This window comes from Anser cygnoides, chromosome 2, assembly GCF_040182565.1.
Source record: "Anser cygnoides isolate HZ-2024a breed goose chromosome 2, Taihu_goose_T2T_genome, whole genome shotgun sequence".
NCBI classification, from domain to species: domain Eukaryota; kingdom Metazoa; phylum Chordata; class Aves; order Anseriformes; family Anatidae; genus Anser; species Anser cygnoides.
This window is the reverse complement of record NC_089874.1, coordinates 39,958,425-39,982,513: the sequence shown is the minus strand read 5'-3', so window position 1 is coordinate 39,982,513 and position 24,089 is coordinate 39,958,425. Positions and strand designations below refer to the sequence as shown.

Sequence of the window (24,089 nt, the reverse complement as noted above, 5' to 3'; positions counted from 1 at the left end):
GTGATTTGATTAGTATATTTGCTTCATCCTATTTGGACCCAGAGTAGTGTACAGTGAAATTTTATCTACATTTCTTAAAACAGCACTTCTGTGGACTAGAAAGTGGCAGGAGAAGGTTGTGAAGAACAACTTCAAGTTCTGTAATTAAACATCTCAAAAAATTGTTAGGCTTTTCAGTAAGATACAAGATTAATCAGTAACACAAAAAAGCTACTTAATACCGCAATAAATCTTATTTAGTGTGCAACTTCTCTTAAATATGAGGAGTATTAACAATCATCTGCTTTGGTCTTTAACTATCATTAAAAACATTTACATCTTCAACCTACTCAGTGATTTAAGATGATTATATAACCAGAAAATTTTTTAGATAGCTACTACTGGCAAGAAGTATGCATTATACCAGATTTCTGAGCAATGCTAGGAAATGATTGTCTTAGTAGGCTTTTATTATATAATAGTATCAAAAATTGATTTCAGTTACTTTTTCCTGACTGTTCATAATGCAGAATGAGAGAGAAACTGCAATTTTTTTAAAAAAAATTGAGCTGAGGGAGCACATTTTTGCTGATTGAGATGATTCTTAAAGGGCTTGGCAATTTTATTGGATAAAAATTACATATCTTACATGTAACAACATTCAGGTAGTTTCTGAACTTTAAGAAAATTCTGTGTGGCAACAGGAGAATGTGAGACACATTGGAACCTTGGGAATTTAATTTGGATTCTGCTTTATAGTCAGCCTAAAACTCTAGCTTATAAACTAGCCATGCATTGTTTTCTTTTTCTATTTTCTCCTCATATTGTCTGTGTCTGTAGTAGACTTTTAGATGCATTTCTTCCTCAAGCCAGTAATACTGGAGCACATAGAATAAAAGCAAATCTGTTCAAGTTAGTCTAATGAGTTTGAACCTCAAAGGTTCTGGTTGAAATAAGTCTTTTCAAACACATTCTTAGGCCTTAGTTTATTTCATCTTGTTTATCTATCGTTAATTTTACATATGAGATGTCAATTCTGAGTAACTTTATTTTTGCTTTAACATCCATATATTTTGTTACAATGTAATCTATACAAGCCCTTCTTTCATATCTGATGAAGCATCATTTCAAATCTCCATAAAGAATTTTTTTTTTTTTTAAGTAAATACTGCTAAAATATCACTATGTTACCTTCCATTTGAATAGTTATGTGGCAACAAGTGTGTGCTTAAACCGTGGTTGTGATCCAGTAACCTCTTAAATTGCAATTGCAAACATTATTTATCAAGTCTGTTACTATTGGTCATTAGTTTACAGTTGAGTCCTTTGTTTGGACCAAGTGCAATGTGCTTATGTACCCTTTGGCATGCACAGCCTAAGCAGGTTGGCAGAAATCAGTAACTTCAGCAAAATGAGTCACAGCTAGTTCTGCAGATTGTTCCTCCCCATTAGCTAATGACAATTCTCAGGGCCTAGTCAAGCTTCTTCTGACTTTGGGAAAGCAATTTCTCCCTTTTAATGCTGTATTCTACTTGTCATTTCTGTAACAGGGAGTGATAGTGCATTCATGCCCTCTAGGATGTTTTTCCATGCTCTGGTTGGTGTTTTGAAAACTGGCTAATGTTCACAGAAAGCTTGGAAAATGTAATGTGCCTGGAGAGTCCTACAAGTGTTAAAGGATTACATCTGCACTATCAAAACATTTTATGCCTCAATAATAGTTATTTTTGAGTTACAACCCCCTTGCCTGTTTCTCCAAAACTTTACAAAATAGTTAGCAGTGATGGACTTATCAGTGATGACTGCTTGATACCATCACCTAATTTCTGGTTTTATGTGAATATCTATCATAACTATGCTTCAGGCAAAATTATGCGCTAATCTCTAAGGGCATTTTTTTCTTTGATCCATTGCTTCATCCAGGCCATAAAATAAAATAAAGGTAAAATATGTCATTAAAGGTAAGTCGTACTATTATTGCTTAAACTTAATCTGTTTGGGGGACCGCCCCATAGGTCCATCTCCAGATAAACACTTGAAAATATTAGATCCAAGCAAATAAAAATAATAATAATAAAAAAAACCAGGTTACTACAAAAGCTTATCTGGAATGATTTACTGAAACAATTTCCTGTTCATTCTAATACAGTTGAATACCTCCCATTTTCCTGTAGTTTTTAAACTTACAGTGTCTCCCTGTGAAGCATATGGATCTAACTCCTGAGCTTTTCTTAACTTACTTACTATTCAAGTATGATTTTCGTTGCCATCACTTTCTGCTGGCTCTTCCTTAGGTGATTAATTAAAGGAACTATTTTAAATATATTCAGATTTTGCCTTCTAATCAATCTTAAGGAAGTGATTTAAACAAAGAATGCAAATGAGTATATTTGATATGTGAAGACAAATGGTCTAATCCAATTGTGAATTAGACCTCAAATTGTCATTTATGTAATGATTTAAAAGGCAAGGTAGTAGACATCCCTAAACGTAGTGGCAGAAAGACCTGTAGAAAGTAGATTGCTGTAGACTTCCCTGGCTTTTTGGTTAGAAAAAATAGAGAAAGAGTTTTGGTGCAAAGTGGGGAAAATTAACATCAAAACAAATTATCAGCGTTTTCTTTACTTGAAGTTAGAAACTCACAGTCACTAAATAGGTTTATTCACCGTAATGATAATGCTAGTTAAAAGATCAGTGTTGAAAATTAGGATATTTAAATATGTTAGTATGATCTGAGATACCTAATTTGAGGACATTCCAATATTTAAAAGAAAAAATCTGGCTTTTGTTTCCCTCACCTCCATGTGCTGAACAATTCAACCATGTATCAAAATAAGCTGCTAAACACCCACTGTATGAGGATATAACCAAGTCATATTACGAACTTTCTTGCAGAAATTTAAGTTAAAGTGGATGAGGTGTCTGACCTAACCTGATTTATAAAAGCAAAAGGTACAATATGAACCAACTGTTTAGCACCTTCCAGAGTCAATGCAGAAAGATGTGTAGCTACAGAAAGGAACTATTCCATCTGAGGCACTTACCTGGGATAGCGCTTACCATCTACAGGAGGTACTTATCTCCTCTAACTATAGTAGAAGCCTGGATTATTACCTTAGACATCTATATTACAGATTACTGTAAATCCTATACTTACTATGCTGTTTTACAATGCTGTTTCTGAGGTAGCCAACTGATGCAGGAAATTCCAATCAGATATAAGGAAGAATTTGTTTTCCATAGTGAGTGTTTTCGAACACCAGACTAGTTTCCCCAGGAAAGGTGTGAATTCCCTATCCAAGGAGATAATCAGAACTTCACTGGGCAAAACTGCAAGGGCCTGGGTACGAGAGCCTGGGCAAGGCAGCCAGTTGGTGCGGCACTGGGGAGCTTCAGCAAATGTTTCAAGCTACACACAAGCATGTTTCAAGCTACATTATTGTGTGCATTCTAAAGGCCTTTTGTAAAGCAGAGAGACTAAGACTATTGTGTTTAGAGGAGATAAAAACCTATGAAAGGGAGCTGGTGAAGAAACAAAGCAGGAAGGATTCTGTCCAGCCTGCAAGGAAAGACTGTTAGGGAAAAGTAATACGTTGAGTTGGACCAGCAAGCTACATGTCACCTACACTGCTACTTTTCTTTTCCTAGAGATCTAGAAACAGTGACTAGATTCTGCTCAGATCATTGGCTTGAATGTATATGGGGGGTTTAGTGTTAGAGCCTGTACAAAATATTTTAGTATCTGTTTATGTAATAATAGGAAAAAAAAAAGAGTTACGGCATACAGATGGAAATTGGCATTTTTAATTAAGCTGTGATATCATTCTCTACTGGATATTTACAAATTGTCATTTCATCAAGAGGAGGCCACTTTTTAATACAAAGTAGTTTTGTTTTAGTATCAATTAAGGAATAATCATTTCTAAGTGTTTGATGTCTTGAAAGTAAAAGACATTAATACTGCTTATAAACAGTATTTTAAACTTCATGCAGTTGCTTGACCAGAATAGATGCTGACTGAGTGCTTCAATTAGACAGTGAGATGTTCAGTTTGGAAAAATCACACTGTGAGGGAGAAACTCACAATTAGAGCTTAGGTTTGGCCTGCATTCTGCTTGCTGAAACATCTGCTGTAAGGCAGTGTGTTCTTTTGATGAATCATGAAACGAAATGCCTTTGATTAATTTTTACCTGCAGTTTAATGACATAACTATTGAAATTCAGAATATATACGTTTGGGTGTACATTTTTCTTCAGGATGTGATGATGTGACCAGTCATAGACTATTCTAGTCTGACAGTGTTACTTACTCATTGTAAAGGGCTGACAAGTTTTTATTGTGCCAACTCTACCTGTTGTATTAGTATCCAGCACTGTGTTGTTTAAAGACTAATGCACGGGGGCAGGAGGTAGAAGCCACTGCAATGGGCACTGCATAGATCCTTCTTTTTCAGTTATCCATATATATAGTAGATTTAAATTTATTATGGTGTGAGTTTGGCATGAAGTAGAAATTCAAACAGTAAACTGTGTTCAGCACTTTGATCGATTTGCAGTCAATAAATTTATTCTTTTTTTTTTTTCCAAAGTAAAATGGCAGATAGAAATATACCAAGGACTCCAGAAAAATTACATCATTTTAATATTATCTTCTAGAAAGAGAAAGGGATAGAATTCTCCATGCTGGTCTGCAAAACCAACTTGTTGCAAGCAAGAGTAGGTCCTAGCTACTATCAACTGATATCTGAGTTCTGATATCTGATAACTGATATTCTGATTCCTGTCAACTCAGAATGTTGATTTTGTTCAATGATTTTGTTCCTCAGCATCCTGTGTACCTCATTTTCTTTTTGATGGGTTAATAGAGTTGCAAAAACACTGGTATTCAATTCAGGTACAACATGAGATCAGTGGACAAGCAAGAGATTGACTTGAATCCTTCTAAATGGTGTAGTATCATCTTACTGCAGACTCAGTTTCAACAGCAGGATGAGGTAGCTACCATTTCTTTTCATGCACAAAAATGATGTGAAGCAGAGACCTGAAAATGGGCTGTTGTCAGACTCTCAAATGTAACACCCATTATTTCAACTGACGTAAACTGGTTATCTCCATTGTTCAGACATACTGAATTTTCTTGTGTAGTTTGGAGATGGCATAATGGTTTAGATACATAAACTGTCTTTCTGATCATCTCCAAATAGTAATGTTGGATGTAACTAGACTCTGTGTGGTGTAATTTTAATTTTAAGAGATTAGGAGAATCTTTTAACAGTGTATTTGTGAGTAGTCTTGTGGGGTGAGGGACACTAAAGGAGGGTGTGATAAAGTATTTCACTGCACATATTTGCTTTAGTCTGCATTTGGTTATAACATAGAATTTTACCTGTGTGTCAGTTATAGCTTCTTAGTATTGCTGTTGCCTCAAAAAGAAGACGTATGTCTTTTCTAAAACAAGGCTTTGAAAAAATGTTGTTAAAGGTTAAGTCAAGCAAGCATAGATTTAATGGAAACAATCAAATTGTTTATCAATCCATTTGTTCTTTCAGAGACAGCTAAAAAATTCTGTAACTACTTCACCTTTCCCACTCCAAAATATTACTGGAGTTTAGGTTTTGTGTTTCATCACTTAGGCAGTCATTCCAGCTCAGTCTCAGACAAAATCCTTTTAATAAAATTCACTTATTACTATAAAATTCTTTCATTATTAGTTTAAAAAAAATAAAAAGTAATAAAAAAGATATTTTAACTTTGTTCTGCTCTGAATTGGGACCTTCAGCAAAGAATTTTGCCTTTAAACTACCATTATGCATCTGATTTAGCATGCTAATCCTTGAGGCACAGATCACACCTTTGTAATATGCAATGGCCGAATACATTGACTGTTCTTAGGGAACATGAAAGGGAAACTAAACCCATCATAACCCAAAAGTATGGTAGCTTCTGTTATTAGCTCAGAATGGTTGTTCAACACCTCATAGAGAATTAATTCTAATCTAAGATTTATATGGCTTGATTTATTTAATATCAATTTTACTTTTATTTTTAAAAATACCTCAACTCCTTTTGTATAGATATGAATGCAGGCACTGCTGGATGATAGAACAACATGCAGATTCAGTGACCTGATGAGGAAGGGGAAACCTCAGTAGTAACAGTAGTTAGTGAGAAAGGCTGGAGTAAAGTGTATGTTTTAAATTTTATATTAGGAATAAACTAGACAAGATGATTATGTTGAAAGCCTCTTCGAAAAAAGGAATGCTTTGCAAGAAACTGTAGAGAACAGCAGACTGAAGAATGAAGGAAATGTCAGTACTCACCCTAAGGCAGTCAGTCATTCCACTTCCTCTGAGAATTTTAAAAGTAAAACCGTAAGTGTTTTCTTTCAACCTATGCATTTTTTACTGTGTATATAAGGTACTGTGCCTCTGAGCTAGTGGTTTCCCATGTATTCACGTTAGTTTATAAGCTGAACCCTATGTCTTCCTGTTAATCTCATAGCAGAATGACAATTGTCCTTCTTAAGTTTATCCACCTGTCATCTTATGTCATCATTCTGTTCCACCTGGGTCATCTTCAAGATTCCTCATGACTAGTGTCAATGAGGTGACAATGACTCTGTCCTACTCTCTCCGTAATTAAAGTTTATCTAGTAGGGACAAGTTCAGGATGTGTAAAGCTCTCTGAATTCTGCCTGATTTGGGTACCCTAATTGACAAACAGGAGAAAGAGAGATGAATCCTATGAGTGATGTTCAAGTTATTGCAGGTGGGGAGTCAGAAGGAATAGGGAGAACTCTATATATCTCTAAACTGTGTTGTTTGTATTGAAAACTGGGCCTCTGTCATTCAGCAGTGTAAATACTGAAAAGCAAAAAAAAGCAAGTGCCAGCAAGAATTGTGATTGTTCAAACCAGATTTTAGATGCGGTGGAATGTTTGGTATTGCCACTTCATGCAAAGTGATCTTGCTTCACTGATACAGTAGCATTGCCAAATTAAGTCTGATCTGTTATTTAAACATAACCGCATATCAAGCGTTCTCTGTTAATTTAGGAAAAAAAAATAAAATAAAAATAAGTGGTTTTTTTTTTAAACAAAAAAAAAAAAAGAGAGAGAAAAAGAATAGGAAACACCAGAAATCTCCCAAATGCTTTGGAACAAGTATTTTTATATGTGGCTGTGGAGAAGTTGTATTATTTTGTATCAGTATTATATATTATATATGCATAAGATTACCTGCTTGGTATTATTCTGGCTCAATAAAGAAATTAAATGAGGCTTTAAGGGAGGAATAGGTATTACAAAAAGCAATGAAAGATATACACCTTATCTCTGGAAAGAATATTGAAGCTCCTTACAGGAAAAAATGATGAGCTGGTCACCAAAAAATATTGACATTTTGCACACCAGAGTCTAAGCAAAAAAGATTATTTAAGCCATTAAAAATTCCTGCCTAGAGAGAAAAAGTGAATGAATGGAGAGCAAATTCTTAGATGGACACATCGGCTGCAAAAGTGCAGGAGGAAATGTGTAGGAGGAAAAACCTTCTCTCGGCTCAGGTTTAGGTGTTGTTTCCAAACAGATAAATTACTTTTGTGAGAAGTACTGAGATAATACTAAGAGCCAGTTCTGCAGACCTTGTGTAAGCTTAACCCTTTTCGTTACCTGTTGTGTCTGCCTCTAGTTAAAAGGGGGTCCCTCTACCTGTAAGGAACTGTTTGAGTCCCCTCCATCAGCTTCTGTAAATCGGCACCTTAACACAGGCATGCTGGGAAAGTCTTGTTTTTTATGGTGCTTTTTGAAGAAGCAAAGTTATAGCAGAGTCTTCATTACACTTAAATCTTTTGTTGTCCTTCTGTATGGAAGTTTCTATCCTGCTTCTGTAATTGGAATAGCCAGGGCAAAGATGGTTAAATGGATAAGCAGTAGGTCCAGGATTAAACCTCTTTTATATCATCTGATGAACTGTTTGCTTTACAGGACTTTGTCTGGACCTGTTCACCACAGGAAGTCCTTTCATCTATCTTTTCCAGTACTTAGCTTCAACGACCCTGGTTTATTGGTCTAACACAATAAAGTCATTTTTTCATCAGATTCACAACAGAATTACGAAATCAGAATTAGTGGAATCTTGCAACTTCTGCCATTACATCTATATTTGTTTGTATCATCATATAATGACATTTATTCTTTTATTTTTACAAATGTAGTTGAGCTATATAATGGTGGTCTATTTCCGTATACTACAGAGATTTATAATACTTTATTTAAGATGAATATGTTTAAAAATTAGATGTTTATGACAAAATTTGTAGGACCATGAAACCTTTGGAAGTGCCATATTCGTGCCACATTAGTTGAAAGTTATAAGAGAGAGCACTCAGATGAAACACCAAAGGATAGGATGTTATAATGCTGTGAATCCAGTATGGACTTTAGGCCCTAATTCTTCAAAGCATTTAAGCATGCATTTGCACATCAAAGACATGCAGACCTGCTACCCAGCAACTTCTGGTGAATTAGCACATTACATTTTAGATGTCTAAAAGGCAGAACTTGGCTATGCAGAATGGTCAGTTCAGCTCTTGCTGACAGGACCTTCATTATCAAAAGCAAGTAACCAAAGAGATAAGACCGTATTGTCTTGTAATTGCCTTAGTTATCTTCATTTTGCATTAAAATAATATTTGTCTTTAAGATGGTGTTTGAAGATACCTTTACATGGTATCTCCATTTGCTCTTGATTTGCTTTTGATTTTAGGTAAATATATACCCAATAAAGAACTATAGAGTTCAGAGCAAAAGCATATTCTCTGTGGTTATAAATTCCTGAAAAGAGAGAGGACAATGGGAAAGCCTGCCAAAACCTTCAGTATAGCAGCACAACTAGGCCCTGCAATAACATATTCCATGCACTAACACAGAGAGAACCAGTTTTCCCTGGGAGATGTTTTTGTTTGTTATTGAATATGCTTTGTAATTAGAAACATTAAAAATAATAATTAAAAAATTTTGATTTGACTAAAGCCTACATGATATTTCAAATTAGATTGGAAATGTACAATACTATACAATGGAAATGTTCTGCACCTCCTTCAGCACTTACTGCATTGCAGTCAGATCCATCTTAACAGGGTTTATGTGTTATCTCATTCAATTCCCTCAGAAAAATGAAATTATCTATTTTTCATTGTGCTCTCGAAGCAGCAAATTCACTAGGTCTGTTGTATTTTTTGGTGTTGGGTTTATAGTCTTTTCCTTCTTTTCTCTGCAAGCTTATGAACATTTGTAAATCAGTATTTATTTCTAAAATACTTCTCTTGCCCTACTGCTTAAAATTATACAGTCCAGACAAGCAATGCTGTATGTGACTGTATTTTCGTTTGGGAGGTCATGATGGAGAGACAAACGGAGGAAATGATATTCACAGTACAGCATATTAGAATACTTGCTTATCCCTATCACACTGGAATGGAATTCTTACCAATTTACAACATATTTTCATAGCAGTATAATTAATTTTATGAGGGGGGTCAGGGGCTTTTTCCCTATGTGGTAAATTATGCTAACTCTTTGTGAGTTAATTAAAAATCTTATCTGTTAATTATCTCCAGTGTGTGCAAAATAGCTGTTCATGTAAGTTAGGATTTTTTTAATCATTGGCATCTTACTCTTTAAGTCTGAAAAATGTGCTACTATACAAAATTTTGATTTACAACTTTAATTGAAAGGCAATAAATGGTGATTATTGTCAATTGTCATGTCTCTATTACAAAAAAAAAATCATTGTGGCTGATGTAGGAAATAAGTACGAAATTTAAGGAAAGCCATTATTATTTAATGAATCTCACTTATATAAACACCAGTAATAGCATTATCACCATTTTTGGTAGTAATATAGTATTTGGTAGTTACATACCATTTTTGGGCATAGTCTGGGAAGACTAAAATCATCCTAAATTCTGTGTTTACTTGGGATAATAGTGTTATCAGTGATGCAAAGGATTTAACTCTAAACTGATTTTTTTTAGGCATAACTTAAGAATGATTAACATTTTTATTTCTAATACTACCAGTAAACCTAAATTTCTTGATATTGTTTTTAAAACCACTAGCTAGAATTGCCTGTATTGAGGGAAATATTTTTCAGATGCAACAGTCACTGTTTGATTTTTATTAATGCCACAGCTCACTTATCATGTGTCTGTTTCTTCTTGTTCCCCATCCTCCAAAAGAAGTGAGGAATATAATGTGTCCAGAAAAGGGCAGCTCTGAAGTTCATTATCAGATTTATTCTCTAGCGTTAGCTCTGGTTTGTAAAGCAAATGTGCATAGGTTCACAGGCAATAAGATGATTTTCAAAAAGGACCCTAAAGAATATTGCATCTCTTTTCATGTCATAAAGTCAAAAACAAAAGACAGACAAATTAAGATTGTGGTAAAAGCTTGGCAGGAACACTTTTAAAACTGATGCAAGTACTGAATGCATAAAATCAGTAATCAAGTTGGGAGTCATATGTTGGAAGCAGCAAATGTGCTACATTATCTACAAAGATAACACACTGTGTTCATTTTTCTTAGTAGCTAATTTAACTACCAGGTTTTTATTCCTTCTTCTGCTCGGTCCTTCCATTATTAGCTGAAGTCGACATTTTCCACAAAAGTTCATCCTTGGTAGTAATAATTTGCTGCCATATAAAATAAATGACTTAACATAAAAGATTTTACTGATTGCAGTGCCAGTTGGCACTTTCTTGTTCTCTGTTGAAATGAGCACAACACATTGTCTATTACAGCTGCATGACTACCCTGTGACCGCAGTGTGTGTTGCAAGTTTTAACGTTATTGCTTCTGTACGTATTTTTTCTCCCATAAATTATTCTTTACAGAAGAATGTTAATTAGTAACTGATAGATATAAAGATTGCCGGGGACAGCCCATTAATTCCATTTACCTTAATGGCACTTAGATCTTAGCTTGCAATACAGCTGTATTCAGACTGTATTATAAATGTAATTTTTTGCATCATTAACTACCCTGATTAATCTTAGACAGCAAAAGCATAATTTTAGAAACATAGGGTTCACAAAGTGCCACTTTAAAGTTGTAGCTTTGCTCTTTTATATTCATAGCATTGTAAACAACATAGGTTTTGAAAATTTTGACAGGGAAATAGTTTTTCTCCCTTTCTTAATAATTAACTCGTACCTTGTACTAGTCATTTCTCATTTCTGCATTTACTTATTTTTGTTGTTGGTGGTTGGTTTTGGTTTTTCTTTTTTTCTTTTAAGTGCTTTTTTGTAACATGTTTTGCTTTTGACTGGTGCAATTAATGGATATTTGCGTAGCAATTGACCACTATTAGCAAAGCGTTCATTATGCTCAAGAATTATTAAGGAAAGAACAAGTATTCCATGTCTGATTTCTGTGGAGGCTCCAGAGAGGAAATGTTGCCAGAAGATTTCATTATGATTTTCATGTTATGGACATCTTGAATGCCCTGGTTAGAAGCCATTCACTGTGTTGGACCAAACAAGAACACAAATTCAAATACCAGCCTCAGACAGGAGCAGGTTTGAAGTGGTGGTCTTCCAGAGAGCAGCCAGGAAATGGCATTTTCTACTAGAGTTCATGTTTAATGTTAACAGTTAGGAAATGTGACCTGCCTGATATCTTAAAAGGTTTTGCCAGGTGGACTTTTCTGGCTTGTTCTTCTTTGATTTTGATCAGGGAAATACAATGTAACTCTTCATTGATTGTGTGCCTTAGGTGCAATACTGTCTTATCAGTGTAAAACTGATGTGACAAATCCCCACCCTGCTACGTGCATAATGCTATTTAAGGTGTTAAAATTCTAGTTGCAGTTGATAATGAAAAAGACAAGAAGTGACAGAAAGGAAGAGAAAACTTGTGCTGGTAATAATCATAAATCTGAAAGAAAAACAACAACAAAAAACAACAGTTAATCAAAAGATGATACTTCAGAAATGCCCTTTTTAAGCAGTGAATGGCTAAGGTTCTGAAGGATTGTTCTCAAGAACATACAGTTCCTAGATTTTTTTTTAGAATCAGCCAAAACTTGAATTGGTGAGTTAGTATGCTCATGTAAAGCATGAATGGAACATTTTTTTGAAGGGGAGAAGAAGGAGAAAAGGTTTTTAGTGATTAATTGAAATAGGTGATTGCACAGGTGCCTTTTTTTCTCCTAACGATTTCTCGTATGTGGAAGGGTCTGAGCAGATATAAGTCCATTTTATTATAACAAACTACACATTTGTTTTTAATTTTGTATTTCAGTCTCTGGGCTTCCTTTTCTTTCAGGCTGTAGGCAGAACATTGCAGAAGCAATCTGTTACAAAAATTACAAGGCAATTACCATAAGTGTCATTCTTTCAGTAGAGCCTGAAGAGGCTGCAGCACAGCCATGGCTGAGACAGAGTTAATTTTCTTTGTAGAGGCTCACACAATGCTCTAGTTTGGATTTTGATGAAAATAGTTGTGATAATACACCAGTGTTTTAGTTGTCACAGAGCAGTGCTTACATAGAGCCAAGGATTTTTCTGCTTCTCATGCTGCCTGGCCAGTGAGGAGGCTGGAGGTGCCCAAGGAGCTGGTAGAGGGCACAGTCAGGACAGCTGGCCCAGACTGGCCGAAAGAATTTCCCACACCATGTGGTGTCAAGCTCAGCAATAACAGCTGGGGAAAAGAAGGAAGAAGGGGAGGACATTAGGAGTGAAGGCATTTGTCTTCCCAAGAAACCGTTATGCGTGAAGAGCCCTGATCTCCTGGGAGTGGCTGAACACCTGCCTGCCGATGGGAAGTAGAAAATGAATTCCTTGTTTTGCTTTGCTTGCACCTGGGGCTTTTGCTTTACCTTGTCTTTATTTCAACCCATGAGTTCTCATACTTCTGCCTCTTCAGTTCTCTCCCTTATACCACCTGGGGAGAGTGAGTGGGTAAGTGGCTGTGTGGTGCTCAGCTGTCTGCTGGGGCTAAACCAAAACAAGCGCTTTTAAAAAGGCACATGAAAAGAAGAAGGGTAGAGGTTTGGAGCACTGAACTTTGCAGCCGCTCCTGAACAAAACTGGTTTGTTTATGTGTTTGTTTTGTAGTTGTCCTGTCCCATAACAGAACTGCTTGTGCTTGCAGCTTCTCCTGAGAACTGTCAGGTAAAAGCTTCCATCTCTCTAGGTGAGATTGTGATTCGAAAAGAACCCCAAGACCCTCATGAGGCATAGTGAGGAGCTGGCTAAAAGTGCTACTTTGAGCTGGGAAGAAGGGGTGGATAGGGAAGGTTTAGGTTAGAAATTAAGATACATTTCTTCTCAGAAAGAGTAGTCAGGCATTGGAACGGGTTGCCCAGGGAGGTGGTGGAGTCACCATTCCTGGGGTTGTTCAAGGAAAGGTTAGACCTGGCGCTTAGGGACATGGTTCAGTTGGTGACATTGGTAGTAGGGTGACGGTTGGAATGGATGATTTTGAAGGTCTCTTCCAGCCTTTTATGATTCTATGACACAATGGGTTCAGCTTTGCATTCAGGCATAGACCTATTGAGTGACCCTGACCCACTGCTTGCTCCCAGTTCCTATCTGTAAGACGAGGCTATTTCCGGGCCTTTTAACTAAGTCACAAAGATCTTGGTCATTAATGATTAATCCTGGCACATGAATGTGTACAGTTATGTAAGTATTAAAATCTGTACATAATTGTCAAAGCTGAGATCCAAGGTCAAGCCTTGATTTGAATTCATTTCATCTGTGTTGAGTTAAACAAGAAAAAGTGCTCATGGATAAGTTTCATCTCTAATATCATTTCAGTATAAAGCTAAAAGAACTTTATAGTAGCAGGAGGAAATATAATGTTTTTGTTGGTGATGGTATTTTTATAATCACAGGTAATTCAATAGATAGAAAATAAAAACAGTCTCAGTGTTGAGAGCCCTGCAGGTATCTGAGACAGATAGAAGCAAAGCCTTTGGGATTTGCACTGCACTTTTTGTTTTTCTTTTCTTCTTTTTTTTTTATTCCTTCAAGAGTGTGTTAGTTACTGCTGTCTTATTAGGTCCTTCTTACCTATTTCTTGTTGTATATCGCTATGGTGCAGAGCTTTTCAAGCAAGACAAGTTATCTATATGGTTTCCGTAGGCATCACATTACACATAAAAAATTGATCCTCCACATAACCAAAGCCGCATCATTTGTATATCGTGGAGTTCCTTTTCCGAAAAGATATGCTAGCAGTGCAGATGCATTTTAAGTACTTGACTTTCAGGCAACGACTAGACAGTACACAGGAAATAAAATTGTCCTCACATCAGTAGGTACTTGTGTGAGGTACTCCGGACATAGATGATTTTGAATGAATTATGCCTCTGCTGTATAGTGCTAAGGCACAAGTGGGTTTGCCAAAAAGTTCTAGTACATCTCAGTTTTCATACGTTAATTACCTGACTGTTAAGTGGTCTTTGTAAAGTACTGTGAGATATTCAGATGAGACTCCCTATTGTGTTTAAGTTCATAATATACATGAAATCTTTTTCACTCTGATTAATTAACAATACTCGATGGCACCCTTGCTTCACTGAGTGCTGTGGATAGGGAGGAGTTATACTGCTGTTCTGGCCTGGGGTAGACTGAAGAGATGGAAGAACTCTAGAGGCTACTTGCCTGCAGTAGCTTGGTGTATAGCTGTTTCATCTCTTCCCTTTTGCTCAAATTCTGGTTCCCATCTGCAAGTGTTTGCTCATTTGGGCTTCCACCCTAGAGGAACACAGAGCATCCTTTTTCATGGACTAGTCTATAGCTTGTAACACAGTCATCAGCTGTGACTACCTTGTGTGTTTCAGAATGCATACATGACCAGTGTATCTGGACTTGATTTGGGATAAGGGCATCCAGTTTGAGTTTGCTTGACTTAAAATCACTGACAGACTAAAATCAACATGTGGTAACTTTTAAACAGAGAATTCAAGGAAAAAAAAAAAGAGAACTAGGTCAAAGCTAAATCACTAGTACAGAAATAGACTGTGTTGTGAAGTGTAATGATGATGAAGAAGTGAATGAATTTCCCACTCTTACATTGCCCTTTTACAGTAGGGGAAGAAAAAAAAAGTTAGAAAAGAAAAGAAACTAAAGTACCTCCAGAAACTGAAGGCCTCTACTATCTCTACATGTTAATGTTTGGACTTGATGATCCTGAGGGTCTTTTCCAACCCAAATGATTCAATGATTCTTTACTTTGTAGATATATTCATGTTGATTTGCGGAAGGAGGTGCTGTATAAAGCCTGTCTGAGATATCTGGAACATTTGGTCTAATACTTCCCAATACACAGAAGGAACAACAGTTTTTCCTTCCTTTATTTTATTTAGTTCTGGTTTGACCCTGACTCCTCAGCTTTTTGTAGATAAGAATGGTACTGCCCTGGCAATAATTTTATCTACATTTTAATTTTGACAAATCATTCAGATAAAACTTCAAAGGTGAAATTGCATGGAAATGCACACTGCTAATATTTCGTCTTTTCCCAAATGATGTAAAAACATGGCGAGAATTATTTATTGTATCACATTTCAGAGACAGGTACGAAGGGATTAAAGCATTTCAAATAATGAATGAGCCATAACTATATTCTCCACAGCTGTTCAGGGTGCTCTGGATCACACTAATGATTCAGTCACTAAGACTGACAGGAGTAAAAATGAACCTCAGTGGCAATCTGTAGAGAATTACTGAAAAAGTAAAGCCACAATGTGGGCACCCAATACAGGAATAAGTTTTTTCTGTTCATCAAAAGGAAGCATAATTTTTGGTTTTGTACAATCATTTATTTGGAGAAAATGTGAGTTTTCAACCGTTAGGGAGGAAGGTCAATAATGTTATAATCACTGTTTTAAATTCTTTCCTTTCTGTCTTTGGCTACTTTCTTTCTCCTTCAGAGACTGAAGCAAAAATCAGATTGTCTTGATTTTGCAGTTACCAATACCTTATTAAAATGCAAGCCAGCAAACAATCAGACCTTCTGACCACCTATTTTCTCGTGTTCCTGTGAGCCTGTTCAGCTAGTACTGAAGTCTAATGTTATTTACACATACATACTTTACTTACTTACCTACATAGTTACTAAGCACAGAAAGGTTTATTTTCATTGGTATATAAGCTCTGAAATATATCAAGAGAATTTACTCCTTGTTTTAATTTTCCTTTTTCCTATTTCTTTCTATCTTAGTTGAAGTGAGTTTCCTGAGCTTCCTCATCCTGGTTCAGTTGAGTGAGTTTCCTCATCCTGGTTCAAAAATTCAGGCAGGATATAGAACTAATGATATTATGGAGGAAGTAAGCATGTTGGTGACTTCTCTTATGGACCATAATCTATGAGCTGAGGAATGTCAAAATATTTTTCTATGTAAGGAGATATAATGCTCTTAGTAATCTGTATGAGGGCTGTGAATACAGCTGTGCACACTGTTTACTCTTATACAGAACCACTACCTATTATAAGGGTATATGGTGTTACATATGCCAACTATAGCACTTTCATACTCTATTATAATCTATACTCTATTATTATACTATACACTTTCATAACTGTAGCAGTTCCAATATGTGACATTTGGAGACAAGTATTTTTCTTTATTGAGTGCTGGTAATTAAATTAATTTAAATAAAATTGTCTTGAGTCTTAAGTTTTATGTCTTTGAATCTCCTGAAGAAAGACAGCAGAACATTTCTTCTGAGAGAAAAGATTGGATTGGAGATGATGCATTATGTACTTTTTTTTTAGTGTTTAAAAGTGTTAAAAGTGTTTAAAAAAAAAAAAAAAAAAAGGCTTGTGGTCAAATAATTATACCAGCAAACGTCTACACTTGCACCTGAAGTGAAATCTACCTATTGGATTTTGAGGAAAGACTGACATCCATTTAAGAACCAGGAGAGAAATTCAATAATTTTCTCATTACTCTGTAGTAAAGTGTTGTCAGAGACTTAGTACCTAAATGAGCAGAACAGCTTTGTTAAATGTTTCAACTGAAATGTTGAAGTGGTTTCTCTGAAATGGTTGTAAAAAGAGAATCTGGAAAAGAAAAAAAAAATCCCTCTCCAAGATTCAACTACTGAATTTTAGCCTTTGCTTCATGAATATATTTGCTCACTCTTCCTGAAATGATTCTGTCTCCACAACATTTTTTCCTCATATTGTGCAAGGTATGGATTAAATGGTGCATTGGCGTCTCTTTTAGTCTCATATTCTATGGATCTACAAGTATGGCTTAGGAGCTATAACTTCTCCCAGTGTTAAATCGTACCTCAGTTACAAAACCAGGTTTTGAAATGTTTTGAAATGTTCTAAAAGTATGGATTTGATGGAGTATTTTTATGATCTTAGAAGATCTTGGCTTGGGCTTTTTCAGGTAAGTATGTATATTTTTAAACGTTCTAATTACACCCTACAGTGTAGTTCTTTATGGTTTCTTTGGAATCATTGGAATAAACATGATTAAAAAAAAATATTTTTTTTTTTAAAAACAGGCTAAAAAAGTATAGCAGTATAATCAGGCAGGCTGTATTGCAGAATTATTTTCCCACTCCTTAAACATGTCTTTACACAGTCATTTCTTTGAAATACATGTAGTTGTTTGTAGTGGCTTCTTTGGACACTCATCTGTTTGTGAGGAATTCCTTCTTTCAGAGCTCAATTTTGTAGAAGTAAAGGATTAAGTGCCTCTCTGCCAGTTCTCTGTCTGGCACACATTCTGCTTTTGTTTTTGTTGTGATTAGGAAGACCCTCTCTTATTAAATACCAATTATAACATTTGGTCCATTTTTCTGAAATTCATTCACATATGAATGATCCGATTGGGAATTTGTTGTGTAACCCTCATTATGCCTGCCAACCTTTTGTTCCAAGCTCTTTTCTTAAGCACAAAACGTAAAAATGCCCTTTGCTTCTTTTTAGTTTGTTCTCTTTTCATGCACTTGTTTTTCCTTTGTTCCTGGTTGAAGCTAGGAAAATAAATGGCATTTGTGAACCTTAGGTTTTCATCTTTATTTGTATCTTTAGAGAGAGTAAAATATTCCTGTCTTCATGTATCAAGAAACTGTTTTGGTTTTAATCATATTTTTACTATCTGCCAGTGCTCATGTTGGTGAGGAATTGGAAAGAAACAAGCCACCCCTTTTCTTTCCTACTGTTTTTGTAATGTCTACTAGAAATTGATTGAATTATTCTCTCACATTCAAGGTGGTCTGTTTCACGTTAGTCTGCTCTTTTGCTGCAATTGTATTGAACATTGTTCACCAAAGAATTGAGCAATATGACAAACATGCCACATTTGTCACCCTTTCATCTTTCCTCCTTTGGGAGAATTTTTTTTAGGCTTGTTAGAAATTTGTGTGTTGTTTAGATCAGCATGGGGGAATAAACATGGTTTTGTAATTCAGAATATTATTATCCATAGTGTTCTTTTTTTTTTTTTTTGTTAAAGAAACTGGAGAACATGTTTTGAATGACATGGGACTGAAGAAAAAGGAAGGGCCAACCCATGGAAAAAAAACAAAAAAACAAAAAAAAAAAAACAAAAAAAACAGTTGAATACCACCCTGGAGAGTCATGAGTCCAACTTGCACTTTGAAGTCTGCATTTAGAGCTGTGTAGCACCTTCGCAGATGAGTCCGAAGTCAGGAACTGTGCAGTGACCATATGAAAGGCAATATAATAAGGTGTATTAAATTGGGTAACTGGAATTAATGCCCTCCTTTGTCCATCATTTCTGGGGAATACCATCTTTTATCTAGCTAAAATTTTGAAAATAAGTTAATTATACTTGCAAAGTACTCACATTCTGTGTCAGTGAAGACTGTAGGAGAACCAGTGAATAGGCAAAAAGGTGCGTTTGTTGATGAGAAACTCAATGTGAGCCAGCATAATGCACTTGCAGCCCAGAAAGCCAACAGTATCCTGAGACACATCAAAAGAAGTGTGGCCAGCAGGGTGAGGGAGGTGGTTGTCCATCTCTGCTCTGCTCTTGTGAGACCCCACCTGGAGCACTGTGTTCACGTCTGGGGCAACCAGCACATGAAGGACATGGACCTATTAGAACAGGTCCCAAGAAGGGCCATGAGGATGATCAAAGGGCTGGAGCACCTCTTCTTTGAAGACAGGCGGAGGAAGTTGGGGTTGTTCAGCCTGGAGAAGAGAACGCTCCATGAAGACTTTATAGCAGTCTTCTGGTACATAAAGGGGGCCTACAGGAAAGCTGAGGAGGGACTCTTTGTCAGGGGGTGGAGTGATAGGACAAGGGGGAATGTCTTTAAACTAAAAAGGATAGATTTAGATGAGATATTAGGAAGAAATTCTTTACTTTGAGAGTGGTGAGGCACTGGAACAGGTTGCCTAGAGAATCTGTGTATGCCCCACATGTGTGATGTGGTGTCCCTGACTATGGCAGGGGGGTTGGAACTAGGTGATCTTTTAAGGTCCATTCCAACTCAAACCATTCTATGATTTTATGATAATTCCCAATAAGAGCAGGACTTGTGTTTTATGCAGTGAATGAGGTCTAGGGCCATTCATTGAACCACTTGAAGAAAACAAAACCTTGAACAGTTGCTTGTTAAGTGAACAATATCCGTCTTATGGACAGAACAAAGGATCTTTCAGGAAAAATATGTGGACATATCTTAAAAATGTATATTCATAAAGATGTTAAATTAAGTCATTTCCTGTTTTTAAGGGCTTGATTTGCAAATTCACTGTTTTTTTTAGCAGTGTGTTTCTGTATTTAACACACATATACGTACATACAGAGATTTGTTCCAGTTTGACAGTCTTTCACATGTTGTTTAGTGTTTGATTAGCATAATCACTGTGTGATTATTTCTCACTAGCCTTAGCGTATGCAAATTCTTGTCTTTTGACTGACAACCATTATTAGACAATCAGAGTATATGGATTTGCATAATCTCTGTGTGGTTACAGTATTTCTGCACAATGCCACTGTGAATGCAAATCCTTTTGCTCTGACTGGTTTCTCTATATTAAAACGGTTTGCCAGAAATGCTGCTGCCACCTCAGCACCTCATTGCCAAGCAGAAAGTCCACAAGAAAAAAATAACAAAAAGGAAAGCAAGGGAGGAATACTAGGCTCACATCAGAAATGTGACTAGACAACTGCTACCATTAAAAAGATTAATTTAAAAAAAAAATAGAAAGAAAAAAAATCCTTACATTCATACAAGATTTCAACAAGAGAATAAAAAGAGGACTTTGGAAATTCATCCTGAAGTCCTATTCAAATTACATAAACAAGTTACATTATGAAGCGACTTCAGGTTTCGGTGTTTCGGTTTTTTTTTTTTTTGCTTGTTTGTTTGTTTGATTTGTTGTTGTTTGTTTTTGTTGTGTTTTGTTTTTTTTTTTAGAAAAGTAGTTCTTCAGAAACTATTGCACATTATTAAAATTGTTACACTATAATTATTAAAATTATTTTACATTTAACTAGGTTGAGTGTTATTTCTGGTTTATGTATATGAAAAATGCCAGGTTAGTGTTATCCTGTTTCATTGGCAACAGCAGAAATGGTAGACACTAAGAAAAGATGTGTAATGCTGATTTTAATTCTATGCATAATTATTCACCATAATTACTTGGACAATACTGAATAAATTGTATGTAAATGGGTAAACCATGCATGATAGCACATCTAGAACATGTATTTTAACCATTTGATGCTGTATTGTTCTACTTTCACATGAAACCAAAATATTATTGAACATTCATTTTTGTATTTATTTATACTTGCTAAGCCAGTCCCATCATTCCTTTTGAATTGTTATGTTTGGTTTATAAGATTCTTATTCACAGATTAATGTGATATTGGGGAGAAAAAAAAAAAAAAAGACTGCTAACACTAACAATAGGATGTATTTTTATGGAAATACAGAATATTAAATATATGTAGGATCAAATCACTGAGCTATTGTTGAACTGTTCTGTTTGTGATCTGGACATCAGTTTATTAAGAATGTATAAGATAGTTTGTAAGTTACACATCTGACAATTTTGGAAGGTATCCGATACACTTAACGTGAGGTGCACAGATTTTTTCTTTTTTTGAAAATGCACACTAAATAAATACTTTCAAGATGTCTGAGATGGATATACATGTGCAGAAATCAACAGTGATGTGTGACACCAAGTGGGTCCTATGCTTCCTGGAAATTTGATCTGTGGCACATACTTTGTCTACCTTGTATATGTGGCTGTTGTAAAATGTAGTATATCTCCCAGAGAAGATGGTGCTACTGCTCAGCTGAACTATGCCCAAAATATAGAAGTTCAGCAATATAAGGCAGAATTTCTGGCAGATCCCCAAAACATCAATTTCTACATAAATAAAAATATAAGAGCATAATGTAATATAATAATGTGGCATTTGTATAACTGATTGGCATGATTGTAAGGAAAATTATTTGAATTTTTGATGCTGCTAAGATCAGAAAGAAGAAAGAACTACTCAATTGTCAATTGAAAATGGTCAAATTATGTCCAGAGAGCATTTTCATATCAAATAGTCCTCTAACTATAAATGACAGTGACTTAACATGACTGAGGAGTTGCCTGTAGCTTTAGAAGAAAGACAGAAGAGCATTTAGTAACATGTCACAGTTATAATACAGGAGGCAGTTTTATGTTTGCACTCGTTGGTGTTAAAACTGCACCAATAATGCAGTTTTAAGAATTGGTTAAGTTCATCAGTAAGAGTAAATGATGGAGGATATGTTAGTACTGTGTTCTATTTTACTTGGTAAGGCATTGTGTATAATGTTGTTACACGATTTATACTGTTTCCAATGTTCTCACTAGTTTCACCATTTCTTGGGACTTGAGAATGAATGAAAGGAGCTCTAAAAGAGTTACCTTTATTTCTTATGAATTTTACAATTAAGGTCTTCACAGAAGACTCAACTTGCACGTGGAGATATTAATACCTTGCCTGCAAGTGCAATAACATTAGTGCAGTAGTTTAACCTAATTTTGGTGCTTATAATTAAATGCGTTTGCAGAAATGCAGACCTACAGTAGGAAACTGTTCTCAGAATATCATTCCTTTAAGTTTATTTTCATTGTAACATAATATTCTATTAATATCTGGATTTTAAGAAGTTCGAAAAGATTGATAGCTGTGTCACTGAATTCACTTACCTATTCGAGTAATGGAGGTCATTCTTTTGGTGGATTTTTTTTTTTCACCATGCAATTTTAAATTACCACTAGAATGATCTACAGCATTTTTTTATTGAGAGCTTCAAAAACATGACTTGTTTTTCTGCTCACTTAAGTGTAGGATCATAGTGATTTGAGTCAGTCTTTTGCAGATAATTTCTTTGGCTTTGAGGTAAAAATGTTTTCTTACTTATTTGATTTAGACCTACCATGCATGTGTTCTGAACAGGTTTTGGGCATCCACATTATCTTCCTCTTTTGACCTGGATGCTCTTGTGTATAGATGACAGTGCAACTCAGTTAGTTTACTGCTAAGTTCAAGCATTTGAAGTGTATGCGTCAAGCCCCTTGTCTTTTAATACACAATTAAAACAACAACAATCCGCCCCCCCCCCCCCCCCCCCTTTAATGCCTTTTTGGGATTTGAGCTTTTATGGCTCAAATTTGTATTCTTTCTTTTGCAGTTGTTTTATCTTAGGCATGTTTCTGGAATAAAAAGTCATATAACAAAGACTAATAAAGTCACATATGCTAAAAAAAAATGTTGAAATTCAAGGTGATCTATGCTTGAATTCTAGTTTCAACTTAAAAAAAAAAAAATCATTATTTATGGAACTGATATAAAATTTATATTTCCAAAAGGTCAAATGTCTCTGTAGGTAAAATTTACTACCCCGAGTTCTACCTTCTGCAGATATTTAATGGAATTTAGTGAAAGGGAGACTTGGCTACAGAAGACCTTCAAGGATAGCTGAATCTGGAAAAGTTGCACAGGCAGGAAGGATAACATGGGATCTCCTGGGTCAAGTTCTTGGTGATTTTGTGGTAAATGTTTCATCCAGAAAGCTTTGTACAACAAAGCTTTTAACTGCAGCCTCCAATATGCTCTATGGTAAGCACAAGAACAAAGAATGGGGTTTAGGTCATTGGGCTTAAAGGTTGAATTTGAAGCAAGCAAGCTAAACCAAATGGAAGTAGTAAGGTCAAAGCTAAGAAAATGGAACAAGAGGCCAAGTTCTGCCATGCCCCCCAGTATAAGACTGGATTTTGCTGAAATATGGTAGGCTTAAACTGAAGATCTTGGGAAGGGATTACAGTATTTGATCAATGAAAGTAAACATTATAATGTTGCTACAAATTTCAGCTTGAATAATTAAAAAAAAAAAGACTATTACTGCTGTATATTTTATATAATGAAAACAAAAATCGGCTGAATGAAATACGAAACCCTCATTAGAATCACAGTCATTGCTCAAGCTAACAGTTACTTTGTGGTTTGCAGAGAACCTTGAACAATGTCTTTTCCCCCGACCATCACCAATGAAAAGTTTGACACAGCTTGTGCTACATAGTAAGAGATACCTAGTACTGGGTAATAGCAAAGCTAAGCACAGTGAACACATCAAACACAGAACATCACATCCTCTGTGTGATAAATTGCAATGCAAATAAGTTGGTAAGAGGAAGTAAAGGGACATCTTGCAAACCTTGTTCTTCTGCACAGCTTTGTCAGCTGAATCATAATCTTTTATGTGAATTGTAAGCCTCTCTCTCCTTCACTATCAATGGGAGTGAAGTAAATCAGTTACATCTAAGAAATACAAATGCAGCAATAGAGCACTAGTAACAAGTAAAAAGCAGATTTTATCAAAGTTTATCATGATAACTTTTATTTTGAAAGCAAATACCATTTACATAAGTTGAAATACAATCTATACATGTACTTAATAACATTCAGTGAACATGGAAGAACTTGGAGATTCTCTTAAGTATCTCAGCACTCAATGATTATCTCAGCTACATAATGTTATTTCCCTCTTTATATTTCCCTGCAATCCTTGCCTTCTATTTTCTTTGCAATCAGCTGCTTCTCTTTGTTCCTCTGACT

General features: G+C 35.6%; 1 protein-coding gene across 10 annotated transcripts in view; it reads left to right on the top strand.

The window, feature by feature from the left end:
• Nucleotides 1-24,089, top strand: part of ZNF385D (zinc finger protein 385D) — a 447,042-nt gene that overhangs the window by 324,022 nt on the left and 98,931 nt on the right. Inside the window, exon 3 of one of the 10 annotated variants that reach the window (XR_010829219.1) lies at nt 6,189-22,584. The exons of the other annotated variants lie outside the window; for them this stretch is intronic. The gene's annotated coding sequence lies outside the window, so the exon portion shown is untranslated. Of the gene's footprint in view, nt 1-6,188; nt 22,585-24,089 lie in introns of those variants that run through there. 10 annotated transcript variants of the gene reach the window in all.